At 42.2% G+C, this 11983-nt stretch overlaps 1 non-coding gene across 1 annotated transcript; it reads left to right on the forward strand.

Moving 5' to 3' along the window:
- Nucleotides 1-11689: 11689 nt before the first annotated feature.
- On the forward strand, nucleotides 11690-11764 carry Trnas-cga (transfer RNA serine (anticodon CGA)). The gene has a single exon. It is a non-coding gene; the product is annotated as a tRNA-Ser (tRNA).
- The last annotated feature ends 219 nt before the right edge of the window (nucleotides 11765-11983 follow it).

The following is an 11983-nucleotide window of genomic DNA, read 5'->3' on the forward strand; positions in this document are numbered from 1 at the left end:
TTGCAGAGCAGTGTGACGTCCGTAATCCCCCTGCGATGGTAGCAGGAGGAGCTTGTTGACCAGCTCCAGCGTGCGGTTGGACTGCCGCACGACCGCTTCACTGCTACACGCTATGATGACCAGCCGCGAAACTGCCATCAGCGACCACGGTAGACACTCTAGTAAAACTACTCCCGTCGGTTCACCACACCGAACTGCTCCGTTCCTGAGGAAGTGGGACAGCATAATATAAGTGTTCATCACAATGTTCAAGAAACAAAATGTTACCTCTGAGACAATCTGCAAGCCAAATGCGCCATTGACACATCTTGCCATGCCGTGAAGGAGGCAGTGCACCTTCTGCAAATGAGACAGTGGTAGACAGCCCCTAAATTTTGACGCCATTAGTGCCTGTAGCCTTGCATTTGATTTTGACTCGTTGCTTAATCGCTGTCTCCGTGATAAATGACAAGAATCTTTAGCACGTAATTTGCCTGCAAAGATTGAAAAATTGCTCATGTCTATTTTGAGTAACAGTGATAACGTATAGTCGAGGTCATACTCTGAACGAACGCAAAAGACGTCCAACAGATGTTTATTCATATGCTGAAACCTTCTGTACAGTATCACGTTAAATGTGAAAAACTGCACTATGAAAGTATTCCTTACACCGTAGCAAAAGTATATTGGAATCAGTATGTCGAACTGTAAATGAAATTTAGATAGCCACATAAATCCAACGTACAATGTAAGTGATATAAGCGTCACTCCGAATATTATTCGTCGCACAAGTTTCGACATTTTGAAGTATTCCTGCTCAACATTTTTGTATAGAAATATATCAACTGAAAGTAGGTTCATGCACCATACATCAAGGTGTCTCTGCTTTAGTGTAATGCTGACTAGCATTAAGAAAATACCAGTTACATCTCCTAGAAGAACATTGAAAGTGTCGATGAGTAATGCTAAATCACTCGTACTGCTGTACACTTGCGACAGTCGTCTAGTTACACTGCAGTATGTCAGACTTAGAAGCAGTGAAGCCATAAGAACAGAATAACATTTACAACCAAGGGAAACAATAAGTTTCTCTTTTCTATCCTCGAAAGAAACCGGAGCAATACCAAGCATTTTGGAAATCTTTAGTAAGAATTGCACCGCCGAGTGCATCGTTTTCTTCGGGCTCATCTTGTCTATTATGAGATGCGCGATGCGTTTTCCGTTAGAATAACTACTGGCGCATTTTGGGAACGTGAGGAGGATGTTAAAGAAGACATTACGTTCTTTAATTTGTTAGATTAAGCGTGACTGATGTAACTGGTGCGTCAACAAAGCCTCTCAGAAAGATGTTTTGTAATCTCGATTAATCGATAGTGAGACAATGTTCTGCTAACGCAATTGTTATTTTCTCTGCTTCAGTTCCTTGTTGGCTTACATCCTGTGGAAGTTATTTAGCTAGAGCCTTTTGTAATGACCCTTTCTTACAGAAATACTCCAAGAATTACTGCTTCTGTGTACCTATGCCTTTACTTTCGTAGTGCTGTCGCTGTTAGTCAGTGTAATGAAATTTTATCATCTCAGATTAAAACAGAATGGAATTATAAAGCAGTAAAATACGGAGACAGACGAAAGGATGTCAGTCTTTATATGAAAACACGACGATGCGTGTTGTAGAACGGCCAATGCAACAACATAGCTGTGAGAAGTATTGAAAATTTGGGTAACTCTATAATAAACAAATATTCGATGCAGGAGCTCCTCAAAAAAAAAAAAAAATACTAATTGGTTGATTGTGGGGAAGTCATCAGTCCCATTGGATGAACGAAGGATGGAAGAAGAAAGGAGCCGTGTCCTTTCAAAGGAACCAACCCAGCGTTAACCTGAAGCCATTTAGGGAAACTATGGAAGACCTCAATCATAATTGCCAGACACGGGTTTAAATCATCGTCCTCCGGATTGGGAGTCTACTGTGCCAACCGCTGTGGCTATTTCCTCGGTTTTTTTATGGAATGAAGTTCTACCTGAATCCGCATTAAGTTGTATGTTATTTAGACTTACATAAACGAGGATGTTCCATCAACCATTATTTTTATGCACTGCTTGTTAATGAAAAATGAGCCTACTTAGTTGATATATAATCCCGAATATTATTTGTAGTGCAAAAAGAGAAAGCCAGAGTTACAACTAAAATGGATGTTTATTTAGCCAGTGACCATTTACAGGCTAAGTCCATTCTCAAACCGAGCAATGTTTTCCTAGTAAAAAGCCCTTCCAAAATACCAATAATTAAATTGGGTACATATTCCTATGGTCCCAACTAATGCTCATGATTGGTGATGACAATATTTTCAGCAACACAACATCAAACTGAGCACCCATTATGTACGTAGACACCATAGATTATAAAAGCGGAAATATTTATTTTGAGAGTTCATTGTGGCTTACATCAAGAGTACGCTTTTAATGTTTACGCTCTTCCAGTAATCCAGAATGCCTGTTTGTTTGCGTATTTGCTAGTATTTTAGGCAAGAGGTATTTTCTGCCTTTTAAGGATAGTGTCGATATTTTATGCTTAACTAGAAATGCCAACAGCTTCTTATTTGTAACTATAATGGCGTATGTGGAAAATAGCGCTATGATACTTGACGTAAACATTGCACTCTTTTACACTCCTGCTACATATTTGTAGACATTTTAAACAATGAATTAACACTGTGCATTTGACAAACAATATAGAACAATTCAGATGTTGTAGATATTTAACATGAAGGTCTAATGTGCTTTGCATAACGTATGGTCCAGTAATATGCAATGAGGGTTTACAAGGGCAACCAGCTGCTGATGACGGCAAGCAACAGGAGCATAAAGCAGCATTTGATTTGATTTCAAATTTTTAAGTTTTGCAGAATAGTATTTATATTAAAACTCATTTTCAGCAATTACATATTATAGTTTGTTAATTACATTGCATGAACATATGTTTTTAACTATTAAGAGGGTATGTTTTGTACTCAATCTCATGTTCCATAAGGAATGGGTTACAGTTTCCAAGTGTGATTCTTTTGCTGACATATTTCAGAAGTCAAAATGCTGCAAATGTAATGTTCGAACAAACGATTCACATTATTTGGAAACTTTTAGGCATGGAGCTAAATGTATGTCGTGCAGATGCTTTTGAGGACATGCTTCCATTGTTACTGAAATACTAATCTATGATTGGAGGGGAAAGAAAAGGAAAAGGGGTTACAAACCACATTTGAAGTAGTTTCATCGTTTTGATTTTTATTTATTTATTTATGTAGGTGTTTATTTTTTGACTACTAGCACGAATAATATCCGCCATCTCGAAACAGGTTTAAGCAAGAGGATGAAAAAAGGGTGGGTGTAAGCACAACTGTGGTAGTACTGCCATCTCGGATTTTTTGAGAATATCTCAGTAGCATTACTGGGCTAAAAGCAATTTCTGTGATTTTGATTGGTGGATTCATTTTAATAGTTCCTAAAACACTAGTTGTGATTGGGTGGAGAGAAGTAAGTAAAGCAGTGGGGGAGAGGGCTGAGAACAAAGAGCTAGTTCTGACATCCTGAATTTTTAAATTTCTCATCATATATTACGTTGGAAACGTCATGAGCTCAAGGTCACTTTCCTACCCCTGCATGCAGGCAACTCACGTCAACACAAAACCTTTCAAGGTGATTTAAGTGCAAAGAGACTTGGATAAAGCCCTGATTTACTACTAATAACCAGTAGAGGTTTCCATAGCTTCTACTCCCTCTCAGTGACCTAAACTATCTTTTATCTGCAGTTCTCTCTTTACTGGAAGTCTCTTAGCAGTTAGTACAACGAATAATTTGATGAAGAAGTGTTGCTGACGTTTTAAGCGGAGTGTGCAATAATAATTAACTAGTGTTGCATGGGCGTCATCAAACTCGGTCCTCTAATCATTTCTTCGTTCATCTCTGACTTCAGCTGACTCTGCAAACCTTACGAATAAGGTAGGCAGAAATGCTGTGTAGGCTTTGTTCAGTCCTGTTTAAAACTATGTGTGGAATTGGTAACTAATAAAGAACTGACGTGGGCTCCCTTTTTTTGAAGTTTCCTTTCCACATATTTGTCACACTGAACACCATCATTTCAATTCTCATTAAACAAGACTTCCCGCTTTAAGTCAACTGCAGTAACAATTTTTTCAATCCAGTTAACAACTAATATTAAATTTTACTCTTTAGTGGACACAATCAGCCTTCAGTGAAGATCTCTATCACTCCTAGACATCCAAAAGCTTACCTTGTCAATAATTTACTCTTTTTCCTAGTAATATATCGAATTCTGACTTCAGTTATTGGTAATGCTACCGCCAGTCTCAAAGAGCTGTTGGTGGAGGAGATGTACCCACTCTTCGCATATTGATTAAACATTTTATTCCAGTGCACCTATTTTTACATTTATAAAAGAACTACCAGATTCGCCTATTGTGTAAAAGTCAAAATATTCGCCTACAGGATCATCTTGATTAGATTTAAAATCTACAGCTGTGTTATTGTAGAGTCTTGTACTACAAGGAAGCAAGGGAGACGACGTTGTTGTGGGTGGGCGGTATCCTCTTTCTCCAACACAAATGCACACGTGGATTAATACAGTTAATTATTTATATGAACTGGAAAAATTTACTTAACTTAAATAGAATCCATGTTTTGTGGCACAAGCTCATCAGAAATAGTCCTCTTGCAGACTGATGAGATGTCAATATCAGCACTCTTGCTATTAGAAACTTTAGTTTCTCACTGCTAGAAAAGTACAATTCTGGATGAACTAAACTAGTCCCACTATAGTCACTAATCTGGTCGCTATGTACTGTCGCAGCCCGTGACGAATTACACCCTCTCTGCGAGGAATTGAGACACATCAAAGTGGATAACTGAGTGAGCCTCCCCCCCCCCCTCCCCTCAGCGGGACCGGTCTAGACACATGCTGCCGACAGGGCGTTGGCGGCGTGTTGCATTGCTTGTGGATGTATCTCTGTCCTCCCTCACGATAGGAGTGCTTCATCCAGCGTTCTTACATCCTTACAGCCCCCCCCCCCCCCCCGTCCAAAAACAAAACAAAAATGTCTCACCGTTGTCATGAAGGGTGGATGCGTACGACAATATGCGGAGGGGGGGAGGCAGGAGCCGTGATTGTGGACAACGGCCTACTCCCGAAAGCCCCGTCATCTGGCTTGCGAGGCAACAGGAACATACTCCGGAAAATTGCTGCCAGCTTACACGTCCCGGCCTAAGGGCGCGTCCTTGGGTAAAGACGGTGAGGGCAAGGGTGACGACGAGTCCTCTCCCATCGGGTCAGCAAGTAGGGACGGCGGGGACGGTGGTGCATCGTTCATCCGCTCCTCCTGGGGTGCCGTGGTGGCACCAGCGGGCGGCTGCGAAGGCCGCGTTGTCCAGAGAGGCCGTGAATCTGGGATAGAAAAGGAGCAGAATCACGGGGCAAATGACACAAACGAATTTGGTTCTGGTGGTGGCGCTGCAAACCATTGGGACCTGCAGTCAAGTACATAAAAGAGCCAACGCGTTTCTGGATCTCACCTCGCTCCCAGTGTTGCCGTCGGTCAAAAACCCCGTAAAGAACAAGATCACACGAATCAAAGTGAGACTTGCGGACCATCGGCTACGCCGAATGCAGCGTTGGGTACAGGAAGTAAAGCAGTGTCAGATGATGCCGCCATGCAAAAGTTTCGGCGGTGATGGTCCGTCCAATGTTTGGCAGGGATGGAAGGTGAGAAAGAGCTGCAACGCCTGTTCCTTTGTGAGTGGTGTGAAGCTTGGCCATCTGTTATTGAAAACTGCATACGAAGCGTTCTGTCAATGTTGGACTGGGGTGAGACACTGCACTGGTTAGATGACGAATGCCATTTCATTCACAAAACTCTTTGAAATAAGATAAAGTGACTGTGGTCAGTTGCCCAACACAAGTACTTCTGGCAAACCTGCTAGGCAAAATATGGAGGGCAATGCTTGAATTGTGCTACGTGATGTGGTAGAAGCCGTAGGCACAGCAAATGGGAACTTGCGGGCAGAAGGGTTAGGCAACAAAACGAGAAGACTTGCCCACTGACTAGCGTGGGAGCAATTACACCATTATCTTGCAATTCTTTCAGTTCACTGGCTCCTTTGTCTCTTAAAGCAACTGGAATGGGCGGTCCAGAAAAACTTGCGTTGTCTTTCAATGTAACATTTGCTACAAAGTTCTCAGCTTTTCCCCTTCCTTCGGAAATAGTTCAGGCAATGCTTTAAGCGAACTAGTTGCACTATCGTCTGGTTCAAAATCTGTACTACAACTTGATTGTCTTGGATTCTACGTCCAAACAAATCAAAGCCACTATCCTAGTGTGACATTTATATGTGGCAGGCAAACTACACTGTCCAAGCACTGGAATTTCATGTCCTTTGTAAGCAGTGAAGCGCTAGCTCGATTTAGAAAGTCGTGGTGAGTCTAACTGTTCGTATGCGACACGATTAAGCAAAGTTTATGAGCATTTGTGTCTAACTGAAAGTCCACGCTACGGCCAGCAATTCGTAATGAGACAAACAGTTTGTTAGAACGTCGTTGCACAGCACTAGAACAAGGAGGAGGCACAACCTTAATCTAGCTTCTGTCAGAAACCTTTGTAGGTTTCGAAAACACAGCGTTCACTGCATGAGCACGAGCCTGTTTTCCATGGGAGAAAACAAGCTGCTTGGATATGGTATTTCTTCCCACTCGTGTAACAAGTTGCTTTGCGTGATGGGCAATCCTGTCTTTTATGGCGAGCTAAACATCTAAGGCACGACATCACTAAATTCGCAGGTCTGTTTACATGGCTACGTGGCTGTCCGCGCGGCAGTGTACGCGCTCGTTGTTGTGGCTGCTTGGGGCGGACGCAAACAAGGGGTGGCTCGACCCGACAAATTGGGATGTGATCAGACTTATCGGCCGCTATGGCAACCGAATCATATTGCTCGAAGATTTGCAATATTTGAGGAAGTGATGAATCAGAATACTTTAAGATCTATTCCCGTATTCTACTATCTGGGGCATCGAAGTTATTACATCACGTATCATTAAAACACTGTAAAAGAGGTCACAACTAGAATTAATTATACACTTCCTAGTCACTCCCCTTAATGCTGCGTTCTACTGGCGGTACGTTTGTTCCGGCTTTTCCTGCAAGCGAAAGAACTGATATCTTAGTGCAGCTACTTGGAATTGCTACATGTATTGAGTTAAAGCACGGATTTTTCGGTCACAGACGAGTTTCTCAGGAGACGCGGTTGGGAATAGTTTTTGTATTAACATAAACACTGGAGACCCCGCAATCAACAGTACCTTCAACATGATGAACTTGACAATGTGCTTGGAACTGAGTCAGGTATTCAATCCATTCCTCCTCTGTTTCCGCCGGCCGCGGTGGTCTCGCGGTTCTAGGCACGCAGTCGGGAACCGTGCGACTGCTACGGTCGCAGGTTCGAATCCTGCCTCGGGCATGGATGTGTGTGATGTCCTTAGGTTAGTTAGGTTTAAGTAGTTCTAAGTTCTAGGGGGCTAATGACCACAGCAGTTGAGTCCCATAGTGCTCAGAGCCATTTCAACCATTTGAACCTCTGTTTCCTTAAACTGCCGGAACGTTAGATGGGCTATCCACGTATCAGCCTTCTGTTTCAAGGTACGCTATATTAAAGACTCTGACAACCAGGAATCTGATACACATCATGTTTGAAGAGAAGGATCCAGGGTTCGGAGGTGAAGCTGGGAAGCCTCATGATGTCGTATGCAATGTGTTAGCCAAAGTATCGCAGCCTTATGACCAAGCAGGACCAGGATCCTTTTTGAGCACCCACTAGGAAGCAATTGTTGTCCGGAGACTCTGTTGCAAAGTATTTGTTGAAGCAGGGGATTTCCTGTAAGCAAACAGGTGACATCGATGAGCCAAGGATTTGTCTCCCCTTTGAGTTAGTTCCCTCTGTCTTCCATTATTTCCACAACTCTTTGGTATTTGGACATTTACTACTTTACGAAACCTTTGGGCAGGTACGTGCTCACCTCACGTTGTACTAGGATATTCGCCGTTTACTTAACGATTATGAGGAGGCTAAGGCCTCACATTCATACGTCGAATACCTAGGCTTAGGACCCATCAATCTCCTTGAGACCACAGCTAAAGGATGCCTTTTACTCAGATTCCCCTGGAGAAGAGCAGCGGCGACGCCAGCGTTCGAAGCGTCCGTCTGGGCCATAAACATCTTGCCGAAATCGTCCATAGCCAATACTGGAGGATTAAAGATGGCGGTCGTAATACCCTCGGAAGCCTATCTGAGCACGACTTACGGCAAGACAGAAACCTCCATATTTCATTAGACACGCGCCGCAACCTGTGCCCCTTCATCCATTACGTGTGTTCCTATAGAGGGGAGACCGTTTACTTGAAAATCACTTCCCTGATGTCATGAGATAAATTCGATATTGTAATGCCTCCGATGCTCCGAATTGTGATGCGAAGTTCCTTCGGACATATATGCATGTTCCATAATGGAATATATTAAATGGATTTGCCATTACTTATACAGACCACTGACAACTATAGAATGGAAAGACGACAGTGAATATTTGTGCCAGGCCGGGACTCGAACCCAGATTTCCCGCTTACTGCGAGTGGTTGCAGGACTATTTGGCTATCCGAGCACTATTGACGGCCAGACACAAATTTCCATAGGTTGTCAAGCTATATTCGCACATCCGTTAGGTATACACCTGTACAGGGGATGCATTTAGGTACCAATGGGTTCCCCAGTGTCCTTAGTACGATATTGCTTGGCCTGTGCTATTCCAAATTACTATGCACATTTTATTCTGATATGTATGCATGTGCAAAAGTACAGGCAGTGTGGTGACTACTGCTATATGAAATACCTTAAAAATAATCACAGGTGAGAACGTATATTACCATAAACTGTTGAATGGAATGACAAGAACCAATACTTGCATCGAAAAACGGCTCTAACATGGATGTCCCGCTTATCGCTAGAGTTTGCTTTACTATTTGGCTATCCGAGCACAACTAGAGGGCAGACACCAACCTCCCTATATTGCGAACCAAGAGTAAACGACCAGTATTCGTACATCCATTATGTAAATTCTTTTACTGTCTGACATTTTACTAAAAATTCGCTTGCCCGTTGTCATAAGACAAATATTATATTGTAGTGCCCGTGTTATTCGAAATTAAGACGCAAATGTTTTTCGGACACGTATGCGTGTCTAAAGTAACAGGTATTGCTGTGACTACAGTCGTTAGAGTGACGATAATAACTGTTTGTTGTGGACCGGGACTCCAACCCGGATTTCATGCTTATTGCGAGTGGTTACCTCATTATATGGTTATCCGAGCGAGACTCATGGCCAGACACGAACTTCCATATGTCGTCAACCATGCGTTATCCTACTTAGGAACAACACAAACGGTGAAATATCGTATTTATCCGACGACACTGAGAAAGTTACTTTCATTTAAAATGTCTCCCTTCTACACGAACATACGTCGTGTTGGTACGAGTACCGGATGTGGACACGTGGTTGACGGCATATGAAAGCTTCTGTTTAGCAAAGAGCTAGAATTACTTTGTCAGAGTTATAGTATTATTTGCTATGTTAATATTAGTGAACATTATATTTTCATGAATAGACTCTAAGAATGATAAAATAGTTCGTTTAAACAAAGTTGTAAAATAGATATTACAAAAAGTTAAAGAGCCGACCCCTACTAATGACATTGTTGTCAATGTTAGGTTGAATATTAATTTCCATTACTTCCTGAATATTAATCTCCCTTTCCTCTTATGTTTATTTCGAGCTAGATCTAATCTATTACATTGTTGATTTGATTCATAAGTATTCTTCGTTTATCAGATTCGGACTTAATGAGTTGTTGCCAAGTGTGACGTTAGTAAATGTCTATCAATTGTACAACTTGAAGCTATCTTGTTAAACAATTGCTGTTGTATAATGATAATCGCTATACTAGCAACATTATCCACAATCCTTGTCACTTAGATGACGATATCGAAAGCATCGTGTCTGTTTACAGGTAGGAGAATTAAGATACTGCCATGAGCTAAGTTGAATGTTGTGCGGCGCAGCAGCTGCCTCTGCAGGATGCCGTACTGCAGTCGACATTTGAAAAGCTTCCACCTGCAATTACTTGTTATCCAGTAACTATCATTCATTTCTGGAAGGGTCTCGAAATTTCTTGTATTTGTAAAGTTTGTATATTCTGGAAAATTCGATCTTACTATAAACATCAGCACTCTCCGGCCACGACTCCAGTTCCTTTGTGGCTGTAAGTTGGTTTTCGTAATAAATGAGCTTTCAGTGCAAATTGTTATATACCATTGACGACCCTTCTTCTGAATTTGGCTTGAGTGTTCTGACAAGGTGACATAAGTGGAAGGCAGACCAATTACTTAATGCATCCTATTGCGTGAGTGATTACTCAGAATGCTCGTTAGCCTTCAACGCCTGTAACAAGTGGTTATTTCAGTCGATTCTAAGTAAACTGCCACGGCTGTGGTATCAATTGTAGATTGTCGTCGAGGAACTCAAAGTTCATGGTAGTGCGTCAGAGGTTCAAATTATCTGATATTTCTTGTGCATTAAATCGCTGTTGTATGAAGAAGCGCCCTACATAAAATTTTTGCTCCAACCAATTACAATGAAATTCGTAGGCGTGCTTCCGTAAACAATTAATATTCATCATCGTGTGCTTCCGCCCAGCGTCAGTCTCGCTTAATTTATTTCGTGGCCAACTGAGGCTATTAAACTGAGTGATTGCAGCGTACTTCAGCACTTATGATGATATCGTCGACATAACAAGCGTCCCTAATGTTTCTCCTCTTCAGAGCTCAACTTAAAAGAAGGAACACCCATTACAGAAGATAATCGATGCATTGTACTCTACCAATGGCGGAAATATCCCTCATTCAATGTATTGACTTCTTTTGTAAATTTAAATGTCCGCTTGTCGAAGTAGCTACGGAAATTAAATATTCTGTGATATTGTAGTATTTCCTCACAGTGTACATAGCCTTGTCGCTATCCTTCATACTGAAAAATTCAGAAAGGCAAAGGTCGCGAGTTCGAGTCTCGGTCGGGCACACAGTTTTAATCTGCCAGGAAGTTTCATGTCAGCGCACACTCCGCTGCAGTGTGAAAACCTCATTCTGGAAACATCCCCCAGGCTGTGGCTAAGCCATGTCTCCACAGTATCCTTTCTTTCAGGAGTGCTAGTTCTGCATGTTTCGCAGAAGAGCTTCTGTAAAGTTTGGATGGTAGGAGACGGATACTGGCAGAAGTAAAGCTGTGAGTACCGGTCGTGAGTCATGCTTCGGTAGCTCAGTTTGTAGAGCACTTGCCCGCGAAAGGCAAAGGACCCGAGTTCGAGTCTCGGTCGGGCACACAGTTTTAATCTGCCAGGAAGTTTCATATCAGCGCACACTCCGCTGCAGAGTGAAAATCTCATTCTGGAAACATCCCCCAGGCTGTGGCTAAGCCATGTCTCCACAGTATCCTTTCTTTCAGGAGTGCTAGTTCTGCATGTTTCGCAGAAGAGCTTCTGTAAAGTTTGGAAGGTAGGAGACGGATACTGGCAGAAGTAAAGCTGAGAGTACCGGTCGTGAGTCGTGCTTCGGTAGCTCAGTTGGTAGAGCACTTGCCCGCGAAAGGCAAAGGTCCCGAGTTCGAGTCTCGGTCGGGCACACAGTTTTAATCTGCCAGGAAGTTACAAGTAGTTTGTTCTTTAACATCGAGCGAAAGTGGTTTAATTTTATGTTTAATATCTTTGATACGCCATTTTTGATTGTGTTTCATGGCGTTATTTCACGTATCATTTTCATATACCACATTTGTTATAGATTGCTTAGAGAGTAACGATCGCACTACAGCTCTCTAGTAGTAACAAAACGTCGTGAACAAAGT

Source organism: Schistocerca gregaria, chromosome 4 (assembly GCF_023897955.1).
Source record: "Schistocerca gregaria isolate iqSchGreg1 chromosome 4, iqSchGreg1.2, whole genome shotgun sequence".
Taxonomy (NCBI): Eukaryota; Metazoa; Arthropoda; class Insecta; order Orthoptera; family Acrididae; genus Schistocerca; species Schistocerca gregaria.